Raw genomic sequence first — 16,083 nt, forward strand, 5'->3', positions numbered from 1 at the left:
AAAGATACCGACAAGACTGGAGGCTTGTTGACACAGTTACTTCGGCCCCAATCGATGTGAGCGCGCTGGCCGTGATCGTATAGTGGTTAGTACTTCGCGTTGTGGCCGCGACAACCCAGGTTCGAATCCTGGTCGCTCAAGATTTTTTTAGTCCGTGTATTTATAAACACTTAGTCAATTCATACTTAATCAAGTCATTAGATAAAGTAGAAAATAAACTATATAAAAAACTTTTTTAAAAAACACACGTTTTTCATGTGTAGCAACGGACTAAAAAGGAGAAAATAAAATACTTAAAAAAAACTTTTTAAAAAACCACGTTTTTCTTGTGGACTAAAAAGTAGAAAATAAATTTTCATACATTTGATGACAAAAAACGTGGGTCGGGCAGATGGGTCGGGAAATTTGATGGTGAACGTACCCACGTTTTTTGTCATCAAATGTATGAAAATTTATTTTCTACTTTTTAGTCCACAAGAAAAACGTGGTTTTTTAAAAAGTTTTTTTTAAGTATTTTATTCTTAACTCAGCTTCGCGTTTGTTTGGATGTTTGTTGTTAAAATTGACATCGAAAATTAGCCCACTTCTGATTGCTCTAGAGACCTGAAATTTGGCATGCATTCTACTTTCGCCTAACAATTTCAGATGCAATCATAAAAACTAGCAATTAGTGACCGTAATTAGCTTAATTTAATTACGCCCCAAGGACCATAAAATTGAGGACATGATTTCTAAAGATACCGACAACACTTGAGGCCTATTGACACAGTTACTTCGGCCCCAAGCGATGTGAGCGCGCTGGCCGTGATCGTATAGTGGTTAGAACTTCGCGTTGTGGCCGCGACAACCCAGGTTCGAATCCTGGTCGCTCAAGATTTTTAGTCCGTGTATTTATAAACACTTTTTTAAAAACCACGTTTTTCATGTGTAGCAACGGACTAAAAAGGAGAAAATAAAATACTTAAAAAAAACTTTAAAAAAAACCACGTTTTTCTTGTGGACTAAAAAGTAGAAAATAACTATTTACATACATTTGATGACAAAAAACGTGGGTCGGGCAGATGGGTCGGGAAATTTGATGGTGAACGTACCCACGTTTTTTGTCATCAAATGTATGTAAATAGTTATTTTCTACTTTTTAGTCCACAAGAAAAACGTGTTTTTTTAAAAAGTTTTTTTTAAGTATTTTATTTCTTTAACTTTTCTACCTGGAATTCATGTGAATTTATTTCCTGTGACTTTTTTTTTACAGTCATCAGTAATAACAGGTGGGTGTAATGGGGTGTTGTTAAATACTGTACTCCGGTACGATACTGTACCATGTTACAATACTGTACCCCGATACAATGCTGCATCGCGATACGACTATAAAAACTATACGATACTGTACCATGATACGATGCTAAACCATGATACGTTTCAGCGCCGCTTTTTGTTATAATTTTAAAAATATTACTTTATGCAGGATCAGTTGTTATAAAGGGAGAGTTGACGGTAGCGAGGGCAAGCGTGTGTCAGTGGTCTGCGTGTCACGCTGAGTTCTTTTCGCCGTGGTTGGTATGGTTGGTGTGGTTAGTGCGGTTGGTATGGTTGGTGTGGTTGGTGTGTTATTGGGTTCTGAAACGAAAACAGTTGGGTTTTGACATTAAGAGCAGAGAACTAACACATCTATTACATTTATTGATTTATATTGATTTTTTAATACTTTTATTTTCATTAAAACAAATTACAACATGTTTCTGAATGTCTTAATCACAATCAGGAATTTACAGTAACAAAATTAACATTCAGCTGATAAAGTAATAATTATTTACACCGTGGCAAACATGTGATGGAGCAAACTTTGATATATACAAAAAAGGGAAAAAAATAACCAAAGGGATAACATCTATTTACTTTTACATTTACCAGCTAACATAATCTAAGACTTCCGTAAATTCGCGGGTACAAGGTCAAGAGATTAATTTTTTTTTTACAATTTTTTTTTTAAATTACTGTTATCTGCAATGTTAAGAGAGTAATTTTTAAATAAAAAATTATTTATTTTTTTATTTTTTGGTAATAGGCCTACTAGGTTTAATTAGGAACAAATCGAAAATTGTTTTAAATTTGTTTTGCTTAAAGAGAGTATGGATAATAGTTGACGTATAAAGCAAATGCATCTGAATCAATAGCAGATAATCTTCTCGATATTTATATTAGAGCTGGTTGATACTAGTGACTGCTAGTTATTAGATTAATAACTCACAATTACAAGGAGTTGTAATTAAAGTTTTGTGATTAATTACCTAATGATTTTATAATTTATTTTTAAAAGTTATTTTTCTATAAATAACACTGATGTTTGTTTACTTGTTTTTGTTTTGCAATGTATCACAATTTGTTTTTTTTTCTTTTTATTGTTTAATTTAATAATTACTTCCCATTAAAAGAACTCAATGTTTGTTCTCTCCCTTAACAAAAAGTTCTACGCGCGAGATATTTTTTGACTAAAACAAAAGACGAGAGCAAACCGCTGTGAACTGTGTTACACCATGGTTCACTCTCGGGACTAACACTAATATTCTGTGTCAGCGTTTAGTTCAATGTGGGGTGGGGTGGGGGTGGGGTGGGGGAGAAGTGTGGAGACTATTTTTGTATCGAGTTTAGATTTGGGAGATTTTTAGTTTTGGAGAATTTATTGTGGGAAAATTTAGTTTAGTTTGGAGGATTTTAGTGAGCGTTATGCGCCATACGATACTGCGTCACAATACGATGCTGAACCATGATACGTTGCTGCACCGCGGTACGATACTGCATCACGATACGATACTGCACTGCGTTACGATAATGTACCATGATACGATATTGCTTCACGATACGATACTGTACAACGATACGATACTGCATCATATTAAGATACAGTTTAACAATATGATACTGTACCATGATACGATACTGCATCATGATAAGATACTGTACACCAATACGATACTGTACCAAGATAGGATACTGCATCACGATACGAAGCTGCACAGCGATACAATACTGCATCATAATAGAATACTGTACCACAATACGATATTGTACCACGATACAATACCGCACCACGATACGATACTGTATCACGATACGATATAGCACCACGATACGATACTACATTACCTACCGACACACAAGTACTAAACATTTCAGCCTGCTGGTGAAATGGGAAAGTCAGGATCGTTTAAATTTACAGGAACAAAAGTTGAATTCAGTTCACAGACAGTGTGTTGTCTTCAGAGGTTGCGAGAAAAAAACAGCAAGTCGGTTAGATGTTGTCTTAATGCTAACTAGCTGCTGTCCTCAATTCATGTCCTAACTAGCTGCTGTCCTCAATTCTTGTCCTTACTAGCTGTTGTTCTTAATTCATGTCCTTCTATCCAACTGTCCTCAATTTGTGCCCTGCTGTATGAATGCTGAACTAAGTTTATGTCCTGTTTGATGTCCTCAATTCATGTCCCACTATATGACTGCTGAAGTAAGTTTGTGTCCTGTTTGATGTCCTCACTTCATGTCCCACTATATGTCTGCTGAAGTAAGTTTATGTCCTACTGATGTCCTAAAATAATGTCCTGTCATCTAACAGCTATCCTCAACTACTGTCCAGCAATGTAACAGCTGTTCCTTATAGCTGTTGCTTTAAGGGGGAGGTGGCGTTAAAAAAAACATTTTCAATACTCTTTAGGAAACCCTTATTTATTTATAGCTTCTTTAAAGGTACATACGTATATTTGTTTCATTTTTTTAATTGTGAGGAAAGCTTGGTAACTATGACTAGGGCGGCCATCTTGAAAAATTAACCTATTCTTAGGATTTCCACCATTCATAACGTATTATCTTTAAAGCCAAATAAAGAATAAATTAATAATCTTCTACCATATTTTGGGGTATTCAGCTACATATTTTAAGTGCAAATTTTAAAACTAATTTCTTATGAATTTTCAAATTTTGGGTTCTGCTAAAAAACACTAAATTTTTGGGGAATTCGGGGTCTTGAATTTAGTGTTTGTTTTTAACGGACACAAAATGTACCTTTTAAAAAGCTGTAAAGAAAAAAAATTGTTGCTCTCTAGTATTGAAAAGATTTGTTTTTTTACCTACCCCCTTAATTCCATGTATCTAATGAAGTCATCCTACCCCCTTAATTTCATGTATCTAATGAAGTCCTCCTACCCCCTTAATTTCATGTATCTAATGAAGTCATCCTACCCCCTTAATTCCATGTCTCTAATGAAGTCGTCCTACCACCTTAATTTCATGTATCTAATAAAGTCATCCTACCCCCTTAATTCCATGTATCTAATAAAGTCATCCTGCTCCCTTAATTCCATGTATCTAATGAAGTCATCCTACCCCCTTAATTTCATGTCTCTAATGAAGTCATCCTACCCCCTTAATTTCATGTATCTAATGAAGTCATCCTACCCCCTTAATTTCATGTCTCTAATGAAGTCATCCTACCCCCTTAATTTCATGTATCTAATGAAGTCGTCCTACCCCCTTAATTCCATGTCTCTAATGAAGTCATCCTACCCCCTTAATTTCATGTATCTAATGAAGTCATCCTACCCCCTTAATTTCATGTCTCTAATGAAGTCATCCTACTCCCTTAATTTCATGTATCTAATGAAGTCATCCTACCCCCTTAATTCCATGTATCTAATGAAGTCATCCTACCCCCTTAATTTCATGTATCTAATGAAGTCATCCTACCCCCTTAATTTCATGTATCTAATGAAGTCATCCTACCCCCTTAATTTCATGTATCTAATGAAGTCATCCTACCCCCTTAATTCCATGTATCTAATGAAGTCGTCCTACCCCCTTAATTTCATGTATCTAATGAAGTCATCCTACCCCCTTAATTCCATGTATCTAATGAAGTCATCCTACCCCCTTAATTCCATGTATCTAATGAAGTCATCCTACCCCCTTAATTTCATGTATCTAATGAAGTCATCCTACCCCCTTAATTTCATGTATCTAATGAAGTCATCCTGCTCCGTGTAATTTCTGTCCGTAAGGCCGCCCTCAGATGATACAATCAAGTAAAACAAGAATAAACTTTCTGACGGAAACTTGACATCACATTTATCCACACGTAAACAATGGCTTTATCTACTTCAATATAAACATTTTTTCTATAATTTAAGAAATGATTGAATCAAACTTTGAGATTTTTAAAAACATATTTCATGTTGAAATATTTCGTTTAAAAAAAGAAAATTCGGAGCTTAGTCGCATCTTCCAGTGTTAAATTTCAATGGAATAAAAAACGTGTCTTATCGTTCAAACATACTTTTAAATCAATAGGATGAAGAAAAATATTATTCCGCTAGGTCGGGTGGCTTATATTTTATTTGGAACTTGTTTGACGATGGGTTGAGATCAAAGTGAGATAAAAATCTACTGGTATTGTCTACATAATATACTGGACTGAATAATATCGAGAATTCGTCATTGTTTTTACCGTAGTTGATTTTTAAATGACTTAACTAATTAATGCAGATTTATGTGTCGTCACCACTCTGTGTTTGTGAATAGGTGAGTAAATATGACGTCATCGCAACAGTTTTTAACCTGTCGAGCCTTCATGACATTCATCAACACAAACATCATCACCATCATCAACATAAACATCATCAGCATTTCCCGTTCGTGGCCAAGATACATGGAGCAGAAGAAGTAGAGTTCATCTGCTTCATAGACCTTGGCATATGAAGGAATAGTGTGGTCATCACAATGCCCAGCCGCATTTGCTTCCCTAAAGTTGATACCCAACAGAGTTAGGTAGACTCAGGGACATTATTGAACCCGGATTCGAATTCGATCAGGTTTCGAACTCGAGACTCTCGGATTAGCAGATTAACAGTCTAGCTCTCTACCGCTCTGCCACGCCGTCCCATACACGAAATTCGTCACCCATAAACTAAAAACCTTACCCCAACCAAACTTAGATTTTTATCACATCGTGTACAGTGGATTTCTTAAAGTTTTTCTAAGTTTGGATTTCTTGATATCAACTTTTTTCTACACTCCGTGGGAAGAAATCCAACAAATTATTGGCATGTAAATATTTATAACATCACTCCACGGAACATCCTCATTATTTACTTCTTGGTATAAACTAGTTACCGAGTTCTAAAAGCAAAGTTAAGCTCTCTCAAATTTTAAAATGACGATTTTAAAGACGTGTAAAGACGCCAGCCTCGCCCATCTGTGTTTAATGTTTCAAGATCAAGTCTTCAATGTCTGGAATTACAACGTCACTTTCTCTCATTTAGAAAAGCCCACTTAGCCTATTCCGTGGCGTGATGACAAGGGGCTTTTGGACATAATTTCTCCATCAGGTAGAAAACAGCCACGGGGCGTTTGTCGGATTCGGTTTTAATAGTTTGCCCGCGGTTTGACTTTATTAGGGCGCGGTGTCGTGGACGAGTTCTCGATTTGTGGGGAAGTTGTCTGCCCTTGTGGGGGTAGAGTTGTCGGCTTTTGATGTAGGAGAGTTGTCGTCCCGTGTGGAGGTAGAGTTGTCGGTCTTTATTGTGAGAAAGTTGTCGCCCCTTGTTTCTGGTTTATAGCAAAGCTGTTTTCATTCTTGGTTTGTAACTCAATTTTTTTTGTTTTGAATAAGCCGCGAAAGCTGACTTTGAGGTTTTTTTTTTGTGTGTTTTGTTTGTTTTTCACAAAAAAGCTTCGGTGTTTTAAAGTTTTGGGATTAAATTTGTCAGTGACATTCTTGAAAGGTTATTTTTTAAAAAATATCCGTGGTTGTATTTTTTCCGTTATTGTTTGACGAAGATTTTGTCGAAATCGTGTGTTACCTTTTTGCTCTCAAGTTTTAGTGTCACGTTTCAATAACTGTTTATTACAAATTTGTCAGAACAAAAAAAAAATGACATTTTTATAAAAGGCGGTTATAATTTTTTTTTTACGAAACAAAAACGTATCGTATTTTAAAAAGGAAAGAAATTTGGGATTTTAAAAAAAAGTTAAGTACGTGACTTATGGCTTTACAATTATAATCTGACCGCTTTTAGAATATTGAATAAAAATCACTTAAGAAATAAGTTTAAGAATGGCGTACCACGAAAGAAGGCAAGTTAAGCAAGTAGAGAAATGATAAGTCCGATGCCTCAAAATTCTGTATACCACTAGATTTTGTTTACCCCTAAAGTACTTTACCCCTAAACGCCGCTTACCTCAAACTTCCCTTTATCCCTAACTTCCCTTTATCCCTAAACACCGCTTATCCCTATCTTCCCATTACACCTAGACACCGCTTACCTCAGAACTCCGCGACCATCCTGATGCTCACTGCAATTACATGGCGGAATTCTGGGTACCGATTTTAAGCTGAGTTATTTGCTCATGTATTACATTTCTACCTTTCCATTTTTAGGCTACCTTTTTTGGCAGGAATAAAGTTAAAACAAAAACTAATATACACATCAACAAGCCCTCGTTATATGATTTATAATATATAATAAACCGGGAGTGATCTCCCCTAAACTTTCTCGAATATTCTTATATAACTTGGAATATAGACATGATTTTTAATTACTTAAACTTTTAAAAATAGAATAGAATCTCATAGAAAAAAAGGATTGCGCACCAAGCGAACGGCAAAACAAAATGTGCATAATAGTGCGCAATATTATTAGTACTTTATAAATTTACATGGTTTTTTTTGAGAAATCGGAAATAGCGTAAATTAGTACTTCCGGTCAACGGAAAATACTCAAAATTTGACAGAAGGTAGAGAGTTAGATCTTTTACTTACATGTGAAATGTCATTGATCTATCTGAAATAGTACTCATGTTATAGGCTTTTGAAAAATTCAAAGTAGAAAAAGTACCACTTTCGGTTATCGGAAATCGCTCAAAAGTTGATACGGATCTACGATTTTGATAAAATACTTAGATATGAAATTTCATCAACCTAGCTGTAACGGTACTCAATTTATCGTGTTTACGCACAGACAGACACACAGACATACACACAGACATACGGACAAGATTGCAAAAATATGTTTTTCCGTATCAGTGAGATGTAAAACGTCGAGATCTGTAAAAATCTCGATTTTTTTTGCACGATTACAATACTTTCTCTATACTTCGTATAAACGAGAAAGTAAAAAGTATAGTATATAGCTTTATGATATACACATTTTTATGATATTAACTCTAGCATTATAGCAGTGGGGGTAGGAATAGCAAGAAGCAACAAGTCTTTTTTCCAGCTTAATGCTTCTTCATTAGCAAGTAATTAACGGGTAAAGATAATTACCTCAACACAGCAAGAGATGATTGTCACCATATACATAAAGTTTGCGAGTCGTGGGAGGCGTTTAAATTTTAAATCGTTTGTCGGTGGTTCAATTTACAAGACTGAACAAATTGAACGAACTGAGTTGGTCATTTCACAGTTTGTAGAACTGATTTGGTCATTTAATGGATTGTCTGACTGAGTTGGTCATTTCATAGTTTTTCGGACTGAGTTGGACATTTCACAGTTTGTAGAACAGAGTTGGTCATTTAACGGGTTGTCTGAATGATTTGGTCATTTAACGGGTTGTCTGACTGAGTTGGTCATTTCACAGTTTGTGGAACTGAGTTGGTCATTTCACAGTTTGTAGAACTGAGTTTGTCTGACTGAGTTGGTCATTTAACGATTTGTCAATGCTTCAAATTCTAAAAAAAAGAAGTCGGATTGAACAGTTGTATACGGGTTGTTTACATTTACCTATTTGAACACCTTCCCCCCCCCCCCCCCCCCATATTTATTTTTCCAATGCGTTTAATAAATGTTACTAAGTGTTTATTTGAACATTGGATGTGTGAGGGGGATGTTTAACGGTGTGGTGGTGGGGGTGGGGGAGTTATGTAGTTAGATCGTGACGTAGGTGGCATGATGTAGTTACCGTAAAATAATTAAGTTATATGTAAAATGAGATACATTACCGTAAAATGAATGAAGTTACAAAAAAATGAATAAAGTTACTGTAAAAAATGTAGACATAGTAAATTTACAAACCCCAAGTGGAGGACAAAATTTTACCTACGATTACAATTTGATTGCAACACTTCACGATTGTTTTGTTTCTTAAATTATTTTTTTAAATTTTAAATCAGCCAATCAGAGAGCTGAATAAGACAATATTCACTCACAACAAAACTTAACCAATCAATCAGGATGGATTTCTTTTTTAAATTACGCGAACACCAACCAATCAGATGCATTGAAAACCTAATTTACCAACTTTCTTTCTGCCTGATATTGATTGTGTTAAAGTCCTAGCTCCAAAATTTTGATAACAAAATTTATTTTTTGAATATTTTGTGGATTCAAACGGAATTCGCCTAAATTTATTTGAGTAGGAAAATTTTGGACAATACAACTAGGTACTCACGCGCGAATTGAAATAACGCTTATCTTCTCTATCAACACATGAGCAACACAAATTTACTGAATCATTTTCTTAGTTTGGCCATGCTAGGGAAAAAATTAATCTAAATATCACTTTTCTAATTTGGCAAACAAAAGTAAATTTATTCTGAAATTTAAAACGTGTGAACATTCTAGACACGGGTGCCGTGCTTTCCTTAACGTTTTATTGAATGGAGATCTAACAAGATAAAAAAATATAAAAATATATATTTTGATGAAATCATGATTTATTCATCTATTTTAAGGGATTAGCTGCTTCCGTCTTTGAAATGAAATTATATTTAAAAAATCATACAGTTGCCTTGTCACTGTAAGTAGTATAGTACCCTTTTGAACCTGACGGTCTCTGTTGCAGGTGAAGTAGAGTTCACTTAATTTAGTAACCTAAGCATAGAAAGGATAGTATGGTCGGCGCTATACCCAGCTGCCTTTACTTTCCCCAAAAATATTCAGGTACCCATCATAGCTGGGTGGACTCAGAGACGTCCTATGGGTACAAACACGGGATTCGAACTCGAGACTTTCGGGTTAGCAGTCGTATGCTCTTTCATCCGACCAATACCTTATCTCTCTAGGTGCATTTATCTTTACTTTTTGAAAGAAACCGCTCAACTATACATGGAAAATAGCTACGTTATAATATTGGACAACAAATCGAATTACTGAATAACTGATTAACTGACTGATATACATTGTGATTACACTAAAATCTAGTACACAATAAAATAGACTACATTATCGCGATATAAAAACGGGACTGGACGAATTCTCTATATGCACTCTATATTCTACACCCACACAGACGGATGTGAAGCTTAAAAAACAGATATCTCACAAGCATGCACGTGCAAAGTGTGAGTCGTGATAGAAGGTTGACCTCAGAGAACTTGACAGCACTGCACGTCTTGACATCAGACCCCCACCCCACCCCACCCCCGCCCCACCTCTCCCTAATTCTTCAGCAGGTCTTAACACCCACAAAAAAACATCAATCGCTCTCTAGAGGGCATTCGCACGGGCACACGGATCAGCGCGGCGAGAGTACACCCCAGTAGCACGTGCATCAATCATTGACCAGCCGGGTGAGAAACACAATCAGCGCGGTGGTAACAAGGTCGGTAACCGGATCTGTTTGACACGTGGTAAGATAGCCGGACCCGGTAGTCGGACCTGTTAGCCGGAACACTTAGTTAGTCGGAACACTTAGTAAACCGGATCACGTAGCTAGCCGGACCACTGGGTTAGCCGGAATACTGAGTTAGCCGGAATACTGAGTTAGCCGGATAACTAAACTAACCGGACCACAGAGTTAGCCGGATCCGTAAGTCGGACTAATGATTTAGCTGGACCACAGAGTTAGCCGGATCCGTAAGTCGGACTAATGATTTAGCTGGACCACAGAGTTAGTCGAAATATGGAATTAGCCGCATCCGTAAGCTGGACCACTGAGATAGCCGGAATACAGAGTTAGCCGGACCAATGAGTTAGCCGGACCAATAAGTTAACCGGAACACTGAGTATCGGACCACTGAATTAGCCGAACCCGTAAGCCGGATCACTGAATTTTGCCGGACCACTGCGTTAACCGGAATACTTACTTAGCCGGACGGCTAAGCTAACCGCGCCACTGATTTTTCCAGACCACTGCGTTAACCGGAATACTGAGTTAGCCGGACCGCTAAGCTAACCGCGCGACTGATTTAACCGGAACCTTGAAACCTAGACCATAATTAGCCCACTAGTAAACCGGACTACGGAATGAAAGAACTTTTCTCTTAGCAGCCGTCACGTGATACCCGTCTCCCAGCATCAATCATGCATGTGTTTATAAGCCGTGGGCGCCATGTTTCTTGTCGTGACGTCACACATCATGGAGGTAACCTCTGATCAAAATCCTCCCCCCTCCCTCCCCACCCGAACAAGAGAGTAGAGATGGCTTACAGTAATGTTATATAGGGATTATGGCCGAGCCTGAGGGAATGATCTGTTTCAGCTGTCTCTTGTAGCTTTCTATAATTCATGATATTGTAGTTCTGTCAATAAAACAGCAACATGGGATCCATAAATAGCCAGATCTAGATCGTGTACAGTGAAAGAATCGACATACTTTAATGCGTTTTTTTTAGAAATATTTGGGGGGGGGGGCGGATTTGCAGATATAGATTTGTCGTTATCTCTTCTTAATTTTAATATTTTTTCTTAAATGTAACACTCAATAGTTGAACACAGTAGACGAACTGCATTGGTGTATAATTGAGCAAGATTGTAAGAAACTAGTAGATACTTAGCAGAGTTTAAGATTTCAATAAAATTCCCTATCCATTCAGGAAGTATTTTTATCAACTAACCAAAGTTTCACGTCGACCAGATGAAAGGTGCAGCCATACACAAACGGCACACACACAGACACACACAGCCACACACACACACAGACACACACAGACACACACACACTCACAACACACATACTTTCATTTTTATGTGTATAGACTACACGACCCGAAACCCTATTTTGCTAATTAAGTCGAGATGTCTGACGAAGTCTAATTTACCTAATTGACTAGTTACTCGACATTAGACAATTCTCGTCGCGAACCTTACACTTTACTCCCGTTCGCGCATGCGCCAAGATGGCCGTCAGTCGTTGGTAGAGCTCTTCATTCAGAGTCAACAAGTTTTTGACCAGATTTTTGTCGCGTGGTGGCCTAGGTCACCTGAGTCATGACGTGTCACACAATATGATGACGTTTCTCACACAAGGCTCGCGTGCACGGAATCACTTGATAACCTCGCGGTTGAGTTGTCTGACGTCACGTAACGGAACTTATAAGGTACCGAAAAAAATTTCGCTCGTATAAAAAAATATTTCCTGCGGCCAATCAATGTTCACTAATATTTAATCTTCATGACCGGCGAATGTGTTTTTGACCACACCCAATCAATATACCTGCATATCATAGCATTTCTATTTATGCCTTGCTGGTTCAAATCTCAAATCATTGTTTTATATCGCATTGGTGGCATTTCCTTTTTTAAAATAAATCAATTTCGTTTGTTTTATTTAAGCGGGATAAATGGACTTGTACAGCAGTTTTAGAAGAGAAACTTGAGTAGGTTTTTTTTAAACGTTGACATTTTTAAAATTTTGCCTGTTTGCAAAAAACAAATATTATGGTAAAATTCGTCCCGATTGGGAGCAAGGAGAGTTTCTTTCAGACATATTTTTTTCTCAAGGAGGGGTGCACTTAAAGTTTCCGCTTGTGTACAATCGTTACAGTTTTAATTTTCTGTATAAATTGTGTTATCTGTTTTATAAGGGGGGGGGGGGGCTGTGGGCGTTCTAAGGAGGCCATTTCCCCCCCCCCCCCCCCCCGCCCACCCCACCCCTTACCGTGAGATACATGAAAGAAACAACTAGACTAACTAGAGCCATCTAAATGTGTGCGCGAGTGCAGCATATCAGGAAAGTACATTCTTACTGATATTGTTTACCTAGGCAAGTGTATACAAATCACAACTGATCTGCATCGTGTATAGATCGATTAATCGATATCCGTTCACAACCAACTAGGTTCGGCTGACCCTAAGATTTTTGGCAGCCCCCCCCCCCCCCCCCACATCCCCCTCCTCTCACGACTTGTGTCTACCCTGAGCTAATGACCAGTTCCTGAGCTAACAACAGAATTTAGACGTTATTAGTGTCTGGGATTGTTGCTGATTGGTTGGTATTTTTAGACAAGTCGTTTGATTAGATCAGTTCGTAAATGGACGCTCAAGAGGTCGAAGATTGGACAAAATCTAGACTGCCCGAGAAATGGACAATTTGAAGTTTCGCCTGCTGAAAAGTTGACAAATAAAAAATCACTTTCTTAGAATTGGATAAAATAAATATCACTAGCTGAGAAGTATACTAAAAAATATCATCAACTGAGGAATGGATAAATATAAGTATCGCCGGCTTAGAAAAAGACAAATGTAAGTATCGCCGGCTGAAAAAAGGACAAATATAAGTATCGCCGGCTTAGAAAAGGACAAATATAAGTATCGCCGGCTTAGAAAAGGACAAATATAAGTATCGCCGGCTTAGAAAAGGACAAATATAAGTATCGCCGGCTTAGAAAAGGACAAATATAAGTATCGCCGGCTTAGAAAAGGACAAATATAAATATCGCCGGCTGGGAAAAGGACAAATTAAAATATCACTTGCCCAGAAATTGACAAATAGTAGCATCACTAACACAGATTTGGACAAGGAAAACGACAACTCCTAGACTCCATGCTGTAACCTACATACCGACAAACCTGTGAAGTACCAGTAAACGGAAATGGAATATTCTAGAAACCAGTCTGAGATCAAAGACTGGTCCCACCGTGTTCTTAATTGCTAGTGTTTATTATATTTAAAGACAAGTGTTTAGATGTGTAATAAATTCTAGAAACGTATGACATAAACTTAGGGAGAGAATGCAACGTCTGAGTGCCCATTTCCCACGTTACATTTTGAGCCCAGATTTAATAAAATGTCATCCAATTTACACTTCAATCTATTTTTGTATCTATCTATGTCTTTTATCAAGAGAAGTTTTTTTTTCTATTTCTATAAAATTAGGAATTCCCTGAAACATTTTAACTTTAAATTCTCAACAACGAAAAATGAAAGATAGAAAAATTTCAAGAAAGAAAAAAAAAACATTATTCTGGTTTCAGCAGAGAATATATGCATGTGAAACAGATTCTAGCGAAAGATGAGAATGGAATTCTGGAAAAATACTTTGTGTTTTTTTGTCAATGGTTTAACATCGGTGAAAGCTGTCGCTCAATAGACATAGCTATTTATAGAGCTAAATGGACATTACGAATATTTCGCTGTAAAGCCTGGGTTTCGATACCGGGATTTCCAGGGCGTCAAGTGTGCGTTCTACTTCTAGACCACGCCATTCCACGTAAATACATGGTAATAAAATGGTAATAATCTTGTTATTTATCGTCGATTTTTAATTTTCTTACAAAGGTTTAACTGTTAAATTTATATAAGCTTTCATAAACATCTCCATTTTAAGTTATAGGACTGAATGACCGAATGGACGTGAAAATTCCCATCCGGATATACGTCTGGAACACTGACCAAGATCGATTGTATTTATCGTGGATAGGTCAATGACCTTTACATGTCTGATGAACTGACCAAGATTGATTGTATTTATCGTGGATAGGTCAATGACCTTCACATGTCTAGGGTGAACTGACCAAGATTGATTGTATTTATCGTGGATATGTCAATGACCTTCACATGTCTAGGGTGAACTGACCGAGATCGATTGTATTTATCGTGGATATGTCAACGACCTTTACATGTCTGACGAAGAAAACCGTGAAAAAAATTGCAACAAGAACGTTAATAAATATAAGGAAAAGTTCTTGTCACGTGACCTACCACCCCCTCACCCCCACCCTTTCCATCTGTCGAGGTCAACAGCTTTGTTACCTGGGATGTGTTTGACCTAATTATCAGGGTCAACATTAACATGGACGTCGGGCCCAGCTGGGAGAGGAAATCCTGTTCTTTGATACGTATTCGACGAAGTGTTGTCCGACACCATGACCCCCCCCCACACACACACGCACATTCACAAGTCAACACACATTTTACTTTTATCCCAAAACACACTCACAACCCCACACACGCACCTCGTTAAAAGAGCCTATATATATATATATATATATATATATATATATATATATATATATATATATATATATATATATATATATATATATATATATATATATATATATATATATATATATATATAGGTCCCAAATCTCGGCTTAAAAAGAATCGACGTTGTGATGAAAACCAAATTTCTGGAATTAAAGGAATATACAGACATACGGAGCAATTATTTGCCAAATCGATGGGAGATTATCGAATCTATACACGGGTCAGCATAATTGGTCCACTTCCAAGTCAATGACCTCTTATCAAATGGATATCGCTGGTACATTTTGCGTGGTGTGTGTGTGTGTGAGTGTGTTTGTGTGTGTGTGTGTGTGGTTGTGTGTGTGTGGAGATGGCGGAGGGGCAATCACCTACCTTGACAGACTTGCGCTAGTATAAATACTGCACGTAACGTGGGTTAAGAGCGCGATACTTGATGACTGATGAATGGGGACTAGGAGATGATGAAGAGGGCCATGACCTAGGTCAATGACCCACTGGTCGATGACTAAATGAAAGTTGACTAAATGAATGATGACAAATTGGTCAATAACTAACTGGGCGTTAACGAAATTGTTCATTACCTACTGGTTGATGACCTACCGGTCAATGACCTGCTTGCCGATAACGAAATGGTTGCTGACCTACTGGGTGATGACCTACTGGTCGATGACCTGCTTGCCGATAACGAAATGGACGATGACAAGCAGAAGATGTCAATGTAATCTCCCACACAAACATTGTGATAATCTTTTCTTATCTGTTAAAGTATTGTATTCTCTGATGTATCACGCCTTGATTAATAATTAATTACGTTAATTGTTTGTAACATAATGGTTACGGTGCCATTTACTGATATATATATATATATATATATATATATATATATATA

The 16,083-nt window shown here is 37.2% G+C and overlaps 1 protein-coding gene across 1 annotated transcript in view; it reads left to right on the forward strand.

The window, feature by feature from the left end:
* Positions 1–16,083, forward strand: part of LOC131945908 (uncharacterized) — a 67,771-nt gene that overhangs the window by 51,089 nt on the left and 599 nt on the right. The window lies entirely within an intron of this gene.

This window comes from Physella acuta, unplaced genomic scaffold (genome assembly GCF_028476545.2).
Source record: "Physella acuta isolate Inbredline_101_S28 unplaced genomic scaffold, ASM2847654v3 ptg000050l, whole genome shotgun sequence".
Classification (NCBI taxonomy): Eukaryota; Metazoa; Mollusca; class Gastropoda; family Physidae; genus Physella; species Physella acuta.